The following is a 12,876-nucleotide window of genomic DNA, read 5'->3' on the forward strand; positions in this document are numbered from 1 at the left end:
CGTTCCGAAAGAACGCTGGATGCAGGACAGGCCAGTAGCTCAATTGCATAATGTGCAAGCTCTGGCCAGTGATCCATCCTCAAGACCCAGTAACCCAGAGGATTTTCGGTGGGAAAGGTGTCCAAGTCAGATCTTGCCCCTAGGTATTCCTGCTCCATGTAAAACAGACACTGGCGATGGTTGCTGGAACTGATCATACCTTGGGGCTGTGGACTAAAAAATTGTGTGAACGCATCGGTCAGACGGCCACCTTCTCCACCGCTCCTTCTTTGACTGACTGAAGCCTCAGCAACACATTGTCCAGGAACAGGAGTTTGTAACTTCCCAGTCTCTGGGAATGCATTGCACAGACCTTTCTGCAAGGCCTCCCAAAGATGTTTCATCTTCTGCTCCCTCTGTGACGACAAGATAAGGTCCGCTACCTTGATCCATTGGGATTCTTTCTGACCGATACTGACTGATACTCCTACACGATTTATGGTAGGAGTATCAGTCAGAAAGAATCCCAATGGATCCATAAAATAAATACACTTGTCCCTAATGTGTTAAACATAGACTTCGATTTAAATTGCTTTATTAGTGATTATTAATTTTTACTGTTATTGTGAACCTTTTACTGACTTTTCTGTGCACTCATTAGTATTTTCTTTTCCCCTCCCTATATGGTCTTTTAATTAATTATTTTTTAGCTGACCTATTTAGTCTATCTGGTCATGTACTGTTACTTATCTCTATAATCTACCTCAGCAAATCATCAGGGATTTTTATATTAATATCATCGGTTAGACGCAATTACACACATCACCACAAGATGTTCACAGTGAGAGAGTCTCTGCACTTTGGCCCGATTTAATGCTGTTTTTATGTAATGAGCCATCCCCCTACTTTTATTTATTATTTATTTTATACTATTTTAATACATATTTTTTATTAAAGTATTTGATGGTGTATAACATTTTTTTATACCCTTTACTTGACCGCCATATATTAACACATCTATGAGCCTTTGGTCTCCATCAAAATGGAGATTCCACCACTTCCTGTGCATCTAGTATAAATGAACTGATTGCCCATCCAATCAGATTCCCTGAGGAAGTCACGAGGTTGCGGACCGGAAGTGATGTACTAGGTAACGGCGCTACGCCATCCTGTTAGCTGTATGCTACTCTTTCATTGCCCTGTACAGCTTTTTATTTATTAAATTGTGCTCTATGGTACTACTCGATTGGAAGTTCCTTTTTTGTTCTTCTTTTTTATATTCATCCGGATTTTGATGCAAACCTGAACCGGCCCTACATTCATCATCTATTTTCCGGAAGAAACTGCTGATCTCAAACCACCATCTACTCACCATGATCTTCAAGGCATTTACCCATGCCTTTTAAGGTAAGGGCTCATATTCCAGCTGTCATCTCATCATTTAACACATGTTTTCAATTTGCTACATCCACTGAGAAGATTCCTGAATGGCTTTTCACCATTTTGTGGACTTATTTTATATACATTTTTCACCACTCATCATGATTTAGATATATATTTTGCACCACTCATCATGATTTAGTCACGATTGTACATTGTGATTTTGTCCACTGGACTTTTCATTCTTTATTTTTGTAACGGAACGTCCCACACTCCGCATGAGTGCTTCCGTCAGTATACCACTTCCTCCCAGTGTGGACACAGATATCAGATATTCCAACCGCTCCCAAGCATAAAACAAGGCGACACTTGTTTCACTGCTAACATGGACTCATTTATTAGAACCAGCATACAGTCTTATATACAGTAGAAGAGGAGGTTCCCTCCTCCTGCTCATATTACTCTAACAATACACCTTTAACAAATTAACATGAGCTAATTAACTAATCCCTTTAAGCAGCCGATGTGACTCTGTGCCCTTCAGGATTTCACTACAGGTTAGACTTGTTGTCTCCGAGCTTCACACAGTACATTATACATTATCATAAGTACAACCACAGGACATTTCTCACAATAGCAGGAGCTAATTACAATTAACAATACAAACAGTGATCTCACCCCCTCCTCAGCCTAGTCATCAACAAACTATAGTAGGAGTAGACTGTTCGTCTCCTAGCCATTGACTATTCAATACACATCAACACAGCGTTAATTAGAACAAATAACAATGTGTGGAATACCCTTAGAACCTGTGGTGAGCCAGACTAGACTCATTTACATTAAGCATGTTATAGCAGACATCAGACAGGTGAGTGGTGAGTGAGTGATATTAGCATCTCCTCACAGTATGTGTCCCAACAGTATGACTCAGTATGACTCAGTCACTATTGCTAATATGGCAAATACAGGGTCCCCAGAGTCTGTGTGTCCTGGGGGACAAGGACCCGAAGCCAAAGTAACAACACCTCAAGGGTACCCCAAATGCCAGGGCCCATAATCTGTAGGCAAGAGGCTCACATTCAGTTCCCTCCAACAGCCTCTGTCCCAGGTGAGTCTGTCACAATTTTATATTCATTTTTTTGATACATATCGTGTTCCTTGGAGTGTTTTTTAATTTTTTCAAGAGTTTATACACAGCCATTCAGCATTAGGACTTTTTTGACTTTTTTCACTTTCATTTATTGGATCTTCACTATTTTATTGAATTTTTTTTTTATGTTTCAATACACTCACTCTTGATCAATATTGTAATTTATTTCACGGAATACTTTTTATGGTTTTGCGCGAAATCATTTTGTACATGCACTTTTATTACTGGTTGATTTTTGAACACCACTAGATTTTGCAGCATCTCTTCATCCTCACTTTTTAGTAGCGCAGAGGTTCTTGTATTGTATTATGATCCGCAGCCACCTCCTCCCAGCCATGTACAAGTCCATGGGTTTCTTGGGACTGTAAATGATCCCTTAAAGACTGCTGCTGATGCTGAGTGCCATGCTCCACCTCCATGCTGACACAATCCTCCTCTTCCTACTCCTTGTCCTCTTCCTGTGTGATCGACAGGCACGCAGGAACACTGTCTGGATAAAGGGGGCCTTGAGAGCTAAGGAAGTCCTCCTCTTCCTGCCTCTGTTCTGCCTCAAGTGCCCTGTCCATTATTCCACGCAGCGTGTGCTCCAACAGGTGGACAAGGGGGACAGTGTCACTGATGCATGCACTGTCACTGCTTACCATCCTTGTGGCCTCCTCAAATGGTGACAGGACAGTGCATGCATCCCTGATCATGGCCCACTGGCATGGGGAAAATATCTGAAGCACCAGCTCTAGTACTTGATTTCAATGTCCAGCACAAAGACATAGAAAGAATATTTAAGAAACATTGGCATATCTTAAGAGGAGACAAACACCTTCAAAGCATCCTATAAGACAAACCAGTGATCACATATAAACGTTCAATTACTCTACGAGATCTAATTGTGAAAAATGCAAAAGAATTTTTTCCATGCAAATATTGCTTTGCATGCCAGCATTCTAAAAAATTCCAAGGAAAAAAGACTGAATTTCTGGCAACCAGCACTGGACACACACACCCAATTAAAAATTTTATTAGCTGCCACACAGAGGGGGTGGTGTATGTTTTGCAATGTTCTTGCAAACTACAGTATGTAGGAATAACAAAAAGAGCACTGAAAGTTAGAACTAAAGAGCATGTCCAGAATATTATGAAAGCATTCCCAAAACATAATGTATCAAGGCATTTCACTTTAGCACACAATAGCAATCCAGCGGAAATGACCTTTTGGGGTATAGATAGATATCACAAATCTTGGAGGAGAGACCACAAAATTAGAAGTATCAGTCAAAAAGAATCCCAATGGATCCACAAAATGAATACACTTACATCTAATGGGTTGAATATAGACTTCAATCTGAATTGTTTTATTAGTGATTATTGAGTTGATTTGAGTTGTTATGGGTTATTGTAAACCTTTTATTCAATTTCCGGGACGCTGTTTTTATTTGTTTAAATTTTTTCTACATTTTTATCATTATTTTTATCAGCATTTCTATTTTTATTTTCCATTTTTATCTAGATCAGTTTGTTTTGTCCGATGATTCTGATTTAATTGTCTATAGTTTTCAGACGAATGATAGTCTAATATATTATTTAATTTTAAATTATTTCTATGAGCCACCAGTCACTGGTTTACTATGACCATTAGACTAAATGCAGTTAGATATATCTCCACAAGATGTCAACAGTGAGCACTTTTGAGCTGTTTGTATGAACAGCAGTGCCCGTGGAGGTTTTCTTTATTTTTTGCTTATTTTGTCTTCAGTACGTTACATGTACTCTAGAGATTTTAACCAATCTATTAAAAGAATTTCCATTTATTATTTATTTTTTATATTTTTTCCTTTTTTTCTAATTGCCACACTGATTTCTACAACCGCCGCTATTCGATACAGTAAATATCCCTTGGACTCCATCAAAATGGTGCTCCGCACCACTTCCTGTTCCATCATTCTAAAATGGACTGAGTGTTCAACCAATCAGATTCCCTGAGGAAGTCACGAGGGGTCGTGACGTAACACGTAGGACCCACGCTAGCTTACGCAACTGGAAGATCTTACTCCAACCCGGGTTGTTGTTGCGGACCAGAAGTTCTGTAATAGGTAGCGGAGGAAAGCCGCTTTGTGCTGTACTGTCTGCATCCCATGCCCTGTACAGCGGTTTTACTATTAAAAACGGGATTTATTTTACTACACCATTGGAGGCTGACTTTTCTCCTTTCTTTGCATATATTCATCTGGATCCGGAGATGAGCTTGACCCAGCCTTATGACTGACATTTACTCACCTGAGGACTCATCGGTCCCCATCACCAGCCACCAGTTGGAGCAATAAGGCATTTGCCTATGCCTATAGAGGTAAGGGCACTGTGAGCATATTACCACGCAGACGTCACCTATGGCTGTCTTCATCACCTACTGTATTCTTTGAGAAGATTCATGAATATCCAGCCCTATGCTATTGGACTAAGTTACAGATTGACCTTATTTAGTACCTGGCGATTCACTACAACCTTTTTTGAATATTTATTAATATTTTTAATGTTTATTATTGCTCACTTCATATATTTAATGATTTTTTTGACAATCCATTATCACTTTGATTTCAATCTTCATCGTGCGCGAAATCGCTTTACTGTCTCTTTTTACTGGGAGCGAACTTCTTTCGGTGGTGCGGCAGCTGGGGCAGGGAAATTTGCCTGGTACAATCTGACGTCGGTGTACCGATAGCATATTGTCCCCAAGTACTTGGCTTTGACACACCTAATTCTACACCTTCATTCCTCTCAGTGCAGGTCTCAGAGAGGACTGAAGGTATAGTGGGGTTGGAGATCCCAGCTGATGGTACGCTTGCCAATGAACTGCATGGCAGGTCAAAATATGTCTGGTCAAGCATGTGGTGCCCAAGTGAGAGAAGTTTTGGCCACACAAGATACGCTTAAGATATATGTTGCAAATAGCAGGGGTGGGATCTGATGCACTAGTTTCAAAAAAAGCCCCAAACCAAAGAACTTTTGGAATAACGTGCAGAGACAGCAGCGCCCTGCACATGTGGAGCTCTGCGGTGTGATGCATTTGGTGTGCTGCCCTTAAGCTGCCTCATTGGTGATGTGCCTCCTCCTCCTCCTCTCTCCTATCAGGCACAAACGTGGAGTCAGTGACCTCATCATCCCCTCCCTCCTCATCACTGGAGCAAAGCTGGTAGTATGCTGCAGCTGGGGGAACAGGACTGCCAGATTGCTGTCCTTCTTGGGCACCCCCTTTCTCCGGGCTCACGTTACTGCCTTCCTCTAGCTGGGTACCATCATCTGAGCCTTCAAAACGCTGGGCATCCTCCTGGAGCATGTACCCAACACTGTGGTCAAACACTTCGGGGGACTCCTCAGGAGGACATGCTGGGGCTAGAGAAGGAGTGACTGATGCCATTGAGCCGAGGGAAGAGGCCACGTTGGCAGCTGCTTTGCCAGAAAAAGTACCCTGAGCCTGGGTGAAAGAGGATGAGGAGGATGAAGACGGCTTGGTCATCCACTCTACCAAGTCTTCCGCATGTTGCGGCTCAACACGGCCAGCTGCCAAAAAAAAGGACAAGCATCAAGCCACATGCTGATGAGGATGCACTGTGTCCACGACCAGCACTGTTGCCTCTAGACACAGAGCCTGCTTGCCCTCTTTTATTGGCTTGTGACTGTCTGCCTCTCCTTGTTGGCCTTCCAGACATACTAATGGCCTGCAGTGAGATGTAGCTGCCCAAAGCTGGGATGTATATATATATATATTGATACTGCAGCTAGCAGAATCAACTGCCTGCCTGTAGTATTATTAGTATGAGAACACAGCAATTGTCTTCAGGTAGTTTTAGGTGCACACTGTGCAGAGGACACAGTACACTAACTGTAAATACTGTAGCTGCCTGCCTGTGGTATTAATATAGGATCAGAAGAACACCACCAATGTTATTCAGGTAGTTTTAAGTGCACAATGTGCACAGAACACAGTACACTAACTGCAAATACTGTAGCTGCCTGCCTGTGGTATTAATAGGAGCAGAACAACAGCAAATTTCTTCATGTAGCTTTAGGTGCACATTGTGTAGAGGACGCAGTACACTAACTGTAAATACTATAGCTGCCTGTGGTATTAATAGGATCAGAAGAACACCACCAATTTTATTCAGGTAACTTTAGGGGCACACTGTGCAGAGACACAGTACACTAACTGTAAATACTGTAGCTGCCTGCCTGTGTTATTAATAAGAGCAGAACAACAGCAAATGTCTCCAGGTAACTTTAGGGGCACACTGTGCAGAGACACAGTACACTAACTATAAATACTGTAGCTGCCTGCCTGTAGTATTAATAGGATCAGAAGAACACCACTAATTTTCTTTAGGTAGCTTTAGGTGCACACTGTGCAGAAGACACAGTACACTAACTGTAAATACTATAGCTGCCTGCCTATGGTATTAATAGGATCAGAAGAACACCACTAATTTTCTTTAGACAGCTTTAGGTGCACACTGTGCAGAGGACACACTACACTAACTTGTAAATAATACAGCTGCCTGCGATACTAATAGGATCAGAAGAACACCACTAATTTTCTTCAGGTAGCTTTAGGTGCACACTGTGCAGAGTATGCACTACACTAACTTGTAAATACTGCAGCTGCTTGCGTTACTGTACTAATAGGATCAGAAGAACACCACTAACTTTCCTCAGGTAGCTTTAGGTGCACACTGTGTAGAGGACGCACTACACTAACTTGTAAATACTGCAGCTGCCTGCGGTACTGTACCAATAGGATCAGAAGAACACCACTAATTTTCTTCAGATAGCATTAGGTGCACACTGTGCAGAGGACGCACTACACTAACTTGTAAATACTGCAGCTACCTGTGGTACTGTACTAATATGATCAGAAGAACACCACTAATTTTCTTCAGGTAGCTTTAGGTGCAAACTGTTTAGAGGACGCACTACACTAACTTGTAAATACTGCAGCTGCCTGCGTTACTGTACTAATAGTATCAGAATAACACCACTAATTTTCCTCAGGTAGCTTTAGGTGCACACTGTGCAGAGTATGCACTACACTAACTTGTAAATACTGCAGCTGCCTGCGTTACTGTACTAATACGATCAGAAGAACACCACTAATTTTCTTCAGATAGCTTTAGGTGCACACTGTGCAGAGTATGCACTACACTAACTTGTAAATACTGCAGCTGCCTGCGTTACTGTACTAATAGTTTAAGAAGAACACCACTAATTTTCCTAAGGTAGCTTTAGGTGCACACTGTGTAGAGGAAGCACTACACTAACTTGTAAATACTGCAGCTGCCTGCGGTACTGTACCAATTGGATCAGAAGAAAACCACTAATTATCTTCAGGTAGCTTTAGGTGCACACTGTGCAGGGGACACACTACACTAACTTGTAAATACTGCAGCTGCCTACGATACTAATAGGATCAGAAGAACACCACTAATTTTCTTCAGGTAGCTTTAGGTGCACACTGTGCAAAGGACGCACTCCACTAACTTATAAATACTGCAGCTGCCTGCGTTACTGTACTAATAGGACCTGAAGAACACCACCAATTTTCTTCAGGTAGCTTTAGGTGCACACTGTGCAGAGGACGCACTACACTAGCTTGTAAATACTGCAGCTACATGCGATACTGTAATAATAGGATCAGAAGAACACCACTAATTTTCTTCAGGTAGCCTTAGGTGCACACTGTGCAGAGGACGCACTACACTAACTTGTAAATACTACAGATGCCCGCGATACTAATAGGATCAGAAGAACACCACCAATTTTCTTCAGGTATCTTTAGGTGCACACTGTGCAGAGGATGCAATACACTAACTTGTAATTACTGCAGCTGCCTGTGGTACTGTACTAATAGGATCAGAAGAACACCACCAATTTTCTTCAGGTAGCTTTAGATGCACACTGTGCAGAGGACGCACTACACTAACTTGTAAATACTGCAGCTGCCTGTATTACTGTACTAAAAGTGGTGTTCTACAGATCATAATTTTTCTCAGGTAGCTGTAGGTGCACACTGTGTAAAAGACGCACTACACTAACTTGTAAATATTACAGCTGCCTGCGATACTAATAGGATCTGAAGAACACCACCAATTTTCTTCAGGTAGTATTAGGTGCACACTGTGCAGAGGATGCACCACACTAACTTGTAAATACTGCAGCTGCCTGTGGTACTGTACTAATAGGATCAGAAGAACACCACTAATTTTATTCAGGTAGCCTTAGCTGCACACTGTGCAGAGGACACACTACACTAACTTGTAAATACTGCAGCTGCCTGCAGTACTGTACTAATAGGATAAAAAGAACACCACTAATTTTCTTTCAGGTAGCTTTAGGTGCACACTGTGCAGAGGATGCACCACACTAACTTGTAAATACTTCAGCTGCCTGCGGTACTGTACTAATAGGATCAGAAGAACACCACTAATTTTCTTCAGGTAGCTTTAGGTGCACATTGTGCAGAGGACGCACTACACTAACTTGTAAATACTACAGCTGCCTGCGATACTAATAGGATCCGAAGAACACCACCAATTTTCTTCAGGTAGCTTTAGATGCACACTGTGCAGAGGACACACTACACTAACTTGTAAATAAAGCAGCTGCCTGTGGTACTGTACTAATAGTGGTGTTCTACATATCCTAATTTTCCTCAAGTAGCTTTAGGTGCACACTGTGCAGAGGACCCACTACACTAACTTGTAAATACTACAGCTGCCTGCGATACTAATAGGATCAGAAGAACACCACTAATATTCTTCAGGTAGCTGTAGGTGCACACTGTATAAACGATGCACTACACTAACTTGTAAATACTGCAGCTGCCTGCGGTACTGTACTAATAGGATCAGAAGAACACCACTAATTTTCTTCAGATAGAATTAGGTGCACACTGTGCAGAGGACGCACTACAATAACTTGTAAATACTGCAGCTGCCTGTGGTACTGTACTAATAGGATCAGAAGAACACCACTAATTTTCTTTAGGTAGCTTTAGGTGCACACTGTTTAGAGGACGCACTACACTAAAATGTAAATACTGCAGCTGCCTGCGTTACTGTACTAATAGTATCAGAATAACATCACTACTTTTCCTCAGGTAGCTTTAGGTGCACACTGGGCAGAGTATGCACTAAACTAACTTGTAAATACTGCAGCTGCCTGCGTTACTGTACTAATAGGATGAGAAGAACACCACTAATTTTCTTCAGATAGAATTAGGTGCACACTGTGCAGAGGACGCACTACAATAACTTGTAAATACTGTAGCTGCCTGTGGTACTGTACTAATAGGATCAGAAGAACACCACTAATTTTCTTCAGGTAGCTTTAGGTGCACACTGTTTAGAGGACGCACTACACTAACATGTAAATACTGCAGCTGCCTGTGTTACTGTACTAATAGTATCAGAATAACACCACTACTTTTCCTCAGGTAGCATTAGGTGCACACTGGGCAGAGTATGCACTACACTAACTTGTAAATACTGCAGCTGCCTGCGTTACTGTACTAATACGATGAGAAGAACACCACTAATTTTCTTCAGATAGCTTTAGGTGCACACTGTGCAGAGTATGCACTACACTAACTTGCAAATACTGCAGCTGCCTGCGTTTCTGTACTAATAGTTTAAGAAGAACACCACTAATTTTCCTAAGGTAGCTTTAGGTGCACACTGTGTAGAGGAAGCACTACACTAATTTGTAAATACTGCAGCTGCCTTCGGTACTGTACCAATTGGATCAGAAGAACACCACTAATTTTCTTCAGGTAGCTTTAGGTGCACACTGTGCAGGGGACGAACTACACTAACTTTTAAATACTGCAGCTGCCTGCGATACTAATAGGATCAGAAGAACACCACTAATTTTCTTCAGGTGGCTTTAGGTGCACACTGTGCAGAGGACGCACTACACTAGCTTGTAAATACTGCAGCTGCCTGCGGTACTGTACTAATAGGATCAGAAAAACACCACTCATTTTCTTCAGGTAGCTTTAGGTGCACACTGTGTAGAGGACGCATTACACTAACTTGTAAATACTGCAGCTGCCTGCGGTACTGAACTAATAGGATCAGAAGAACACCACTCATTTTCTTCAGGTAGCTTTAGGTGCACAATGTGCAGAGGATGCACCACACTAACTTGTAAATACTGCAGCTGCCTGCGGTACTGTACTAATAGGATCAGAAGAACAGCACTCATTTTCTTCAGGTAGCTTTAGGTGCACACTGTGCAGGGGACGCACTACACTAACTTTTAAATACTGCAGCTGCCTGCGATACTAATAGGATCAGAAGAACACCACTAATTTTCTTCAGGTAGCTTTAGGTGCACACTGTGCAGAGGACACACTCCACTAACTTTTAAATACTACAGCTGCCTGCGTTACTGTACTAATAGGATCGGAAGAACACCACCAATTTTCTTCAGTTACCTTTAGGTGCACACTGTGCAGAGGATGCAATACACTAACTTGTAATTACTGCAGCTGCCTGTGATACTGTACTAATAGGATCAGAAAAACACCACTCATTTTCTTCAGGTAGCCTTAGGTGCACACTGTGCAGAGGACGCACTACACTAACTTGTAAATACTACAGATGCCTGCTATACTAATAGGATCAGAAGAACAACACCAATTTTCTTCAGGTAGCTTTAGGTGCACACTGTGCAGAGGATGCAATACACTAACTTGTAATTACTGCAGCTGCCTGTGGTACTGTACTAATAGGATCAGAAGAACACCACTAATTTTCTTCAGGTAGCTTTAGGTGCACACTGTGTAGAGGACGCACTACACTAACTTGTAAATACTGCAGCTGCCTGCGGTACTGTACTAATAGGATCAGAAGAACACCACTCATTTTCTTCAGGTATCTTTAGGTGCACACTGTGCAGAGGATGCAATACACTAACTTGTAATTACTGCAGCTGCCTGTGGTACTGTACTAATAGGATCAGAAGAACACCACTCATTTTCTTCAGGTAGCTTTAGGTGCACACTGTGTAGAGGACGCACTACACTAACTTGTAGATACTGCAGCTGCCTGCGGTACTGTACTAATAGGATCAGAAGAACACCACTCATTTTCTTCAGGTAGCTTTAGGTGCACACTGTGCAGAAGATGCACCACACTAACTTGTAAATACTGCAGCTGCCTGCGGTACTGTACTAATAGGATCAGAAGAACAGCACTCATTTTCTTCAGGTAGCTTTATGTGCACACTGTGCTGAGGACGCACTACACTAACTTGCAAATACTGCAGATGCCTGCGGTACTGTACTAATAGGATCAGAAGAACACCACTAATATTCTTCAGGTAGCTGTAGGTGCACACTGTGTAAAAGACGCACTACACTAACTTGTAAATACTACAGCTGCCTGCGATACTAATAGGATCAGAAGAACACCACCAATTTTCTTCAGGTAGCATTAGGTGCACACTGTGCAGAGGATGCACCACACTAACTTCTAAATACTGCAGCTGCCTATGGTACTGTACTAATAGGATCAGAAGAACACCACTAATTTTATTCCGGTAGCCTTAGCTGCACACTGTGCAGAGGACGCACTACACTAACTTGTAAATACTACAGATGCCTGTGATACTAATAGGATCAGAAGAACACCACCAATTTTCTTCAGGTAGCTTAAGGTGCGCACTGTGCAGAGGATGCACTACACTAACTTGTAAATACTGCAGCTGCCTGCAGTACTGTACTAATAGGATAAACAGAACACCACTAATTTTCTTCAGGTAGCTTTAGGTGCACACTGTGCAGAGGATGCACAACCCTAACTTGTAAATACTGCAGCTGCCTGCGGTACTGTACTAATAGGATCAGAAGAGCACCACTAATTTTCTTCAGGTAGCTTTACATAGTTACATAGTTACATAGTTAGTCAGGTTGAAAAAAAGACACAAGTCCATCCAGTCCAACCATAAAAAAAAAAAAAAATGTACAATCCAATATACCCAATACTATACCCACAGTTGATCCAGAGGAAGGCAAAAAACCCCAGCAGAGCATGCTCCAATTTGCTACAGCAGGGGAAAAAATTCCTTCCTGATCCCAGAGAGGCAATCGGATTTTCCCTGGATCAACTTTACCTATAAATGTCAGTACCCAGTTATATTATGTACATTTAGGAAAGTATCCAGGCCTTTCTTAAAGCAATCTACTGAGCTGGCCAGAACCACCTCTGGAGGGAGTCTATTCCACATTTTCACAGCTCTTACTGTGAAGAAACCTTTCCGTATTTGGAGATGAAATCTCTTTTCCTCCAGTCGTAAAGAGTGCCCCCTTGTCCTCTGTGTTG

This window comes from Aquarana catesbeiana, linkage group LG10 (genome assembly GCF_042186555.1).
Source record: "Aquarana catesbeiana isolate 2022-GZ linkage group LG10, ASM4218655v1, whole genome shotgun sequence".
NCBI classification, from domain to species: Eukaryota; Metazoa; Chordata; class Amphibia; order Anura; family Ranidae; genus Aquarana; species Aquarana catesbeiana.